The sequence below is a fragment of the Neovison vison genome, chromosome 1, assembly GCF_020171115.1.
Source record: "Neovison vison isolate M4711 chromosome 1, ASM_NN_V1, whole genome shotgun sequence".
NCBI classification, from domain to species: domain Eukaryota; kingdom Metazoa; phylum Chordata; class Mammalia; order Carnivora; family Mustelidae; genus Neogale; species Neogale vison.
Window position 1 is genome coordinate 97,032,507 of NC_058091.1, and position 2,732 is coordinate 97,035,238.

At 37.5% G+C, this 2,732-nt stretch overlaps 1 pseudogene; it reads left to right on the plus strand.

Moving 5' to 3' along the window:
• The first annotated feature begins 1,829 nt into the window (after window positions 1-1,829).
• LOC122899690 lies at window positions 1,830-2,301 on the plus strand (annotated as a pseudogene).
• The last annotated feature ends 431 nt before the right edge of the window (window positions 2,302-2,732 follow it).

The window sequence follows — 2,732 nt, forward strand, 5'->3', positions numbered from 1 at the left end:
GAGGAAATCCAATGTCCTTTTAGTATCTTGAAATTTTATCATTCCAACTGAGACACCTTTTCTCCTTTAATTAATATCTTCAGAACCAGTGCATAAGCATGGGTATTAGATTGGAGCTTTAAGCCAACTCCAAGTAAATTCTTTTGTTGAAAAGGATCATGAAAACAATAGCTTTTAGTTTTTTACATTGTATAGTGTGCCTTCACATATTCTGTTTCATTCAATCTCTTCCAAGTTCTCTGGAATATTATGGACCTCATAGGGTTGGTTAAATAAAGGGAGATTTGAAAGTTAATAGGCTTGCCCAGTAACAAGGAATGAAGAGATTCTCAGCTGATTCCCTGGAAGTCTTCTAGAGGCCAACAGACATCCTACTATGCTAGAGTTCTCTAAATTGTAACAGAAAATACATGCTTATCCATTTGACTATAAAAATTTAGTTCAATAGTGAAATAATGAATTAGATGACTTGTAAGTGTGTGTGTGTGTGTGTGTCCAATTACCTTGTTCCTAAGGAGGGGTTATGTGTCAGGTCAAAGGTAGAAGCAAGAGAGGAAAGGAGGGCACTGATTTCTGAGAAATATTTCTGCTTTTTGGCATCTAACCATAAGGAGTTTGGAGCACAGGAAGACAAAAAGTAAGTTGAATGATTATCTAAGGAAGGAATGAGTGATGGGAATACAGGGATAGAAAGGAAAGTAAGATAGAAAGACAGAAAGAAGAAATAAAAAATGAATTAAGGAATGAGCAAATAAAATGGCAAGTAATGGCATTTTTCTTTCGCACCTAAAGCCTGATATTTAGGACCCTAAAGTATTATGTTTACATTAGAGTTAGGCAGACATTTAATAAGACTGAGGCAAGAGAAGGCTTCCTCCCTCCTAAATAACTCTTCTACTTGCTTTTTGATGCCAGAAATTTTCTTAACACCAGGTAAAGTTTTCAATTCTCTATTGTAAATTTAAGATTTTAAAACAAATACACTGGTAAAATAGTCCATAGCATGAATGATTTTTTATCGAAGTATAAAGAATGATTTCAACTTATTTACTGTTTGGATATAGGAGAAGTATTTCTACTAATGTGTTCTTTGAGCCTTGGAGAATGGGATGGAGTTGTTATTGAACTGAATATGAATGGAGGACATCAGGGGAGACTTTTAACTTATCAGTGGAGAAATCTGGTTAGCAGCGTCTTAACCAGTGCTGTGTGCCTCCTGACGTGATATACTGAGAAGAAAATGTCACTTGTTTGTCACTATGCACTTTGATTTCTGGCCAAAAAAAAAAAAAAAGGGAGGGCATCATCTGAATTTGATCACAAGGACACATCCTATAGATCCTAATGTAGGGACCATATATGCAGCAACTGGTATGTGGTCTTCAAAAGTATTAGTTTGTGTTGGGGAAGATGAAGAATGGCCAAGGAACTCTTTCAGATTAGAGAAGACTAAAGAGACATGCAACCAAATGCAAATTATGATCCCATAATAGGATGTGGACCAAAGAAAAAATTGCTATAAGGATTTATTGAGGAAATTGATGAAATTTAAATATGAATACCATGTTAGAAAATAGTATTGCATCAATGTTAGGTTTTGTGATTTTGCAATTGTACTATGATATAAGGGTGTGGTATGGGCAACTCCTTGTCAAATAGTTCAGGACAGAAAGAGAGAAGGAGAGAGGGAGGAAGGTAACAAATATAGTAGAACTGAATCTAGGTGAACACAGAAGTTCCTGGTTCTATTTTTGTAATACTTGCGTAAGTTTGATAATCTTTCTACATAAAAAGTTTTTAAAAAGTAGAGAAAGAACCCTTTTACGAAGATGGCGCCGAAAGCTAAGGAAGAAGCCCCTGCCCCTCCCAAAGCTGAAGCCAAAGCAAAGGCTTTGAAAGCCAAGAAAGCGGTGCTAAAAGACATCCACAGTCACAAAAAAAAAGAAGATCCGCACATCACCTACGTTCCGAGGACCCAAGACTCTGCGTCTCCCAAGGCAGCCCAAATACCCTCGAAAGAGCGCCCCCAGGAGAAACAAGCTTGACCACTATGCCATCATCAAGTCCCCCCTGACTACGGAGTCAGCCATGAAGAAAATAGAAGACAACAACACACTTGTGTTCATTGTGGATGTCAAGGCCAACAAGCACCAGATCAAACAGGCTGTGAAGAAGCTTTATGACATTGATGTAGCCAAGGTCAACACCTTAATCAGGCCTGATGGAGAGAAGAAGGCATACGTTCGGCTGGCCCCTGACTATGATGCTTTGGATGTTGCCAACAAAATTGGGATCATCTAAACTGAGTCCAGCTGGCTAAATATAAATACAGTTTTTTCATGATAAAAAAAAAAGTAGAGAAAGCATTTTCTTTTCAAAGAAGATTTCCTTCTGTTGGAGAGGAAATCGAATTAGGCATTTTGGCTGTGTTTCTGCAACTGGTAACTTAGCAGCTCTCACTGGTGAGAAAGAGCAACAGGTTTAGATTATGTCATATTTCTTTAGGTTCAAACAGTCCATTTTGAAGATGCCCATTGGTCAGACAACATAGCTCCTCCATTTGCGATATGTTAAATAATAGTTATGTCCTCCACCTAAAGGTATAATAGAAGATATATTCACACAGGGCTAGACCTAGAAAAGACATCATTTTGTTTAACATGCTTCCCTGGAGATAAAGATCTTGATTGAAAACCCAATTTGGGACATTTTAGTAGAGTTTACTCTCCTTA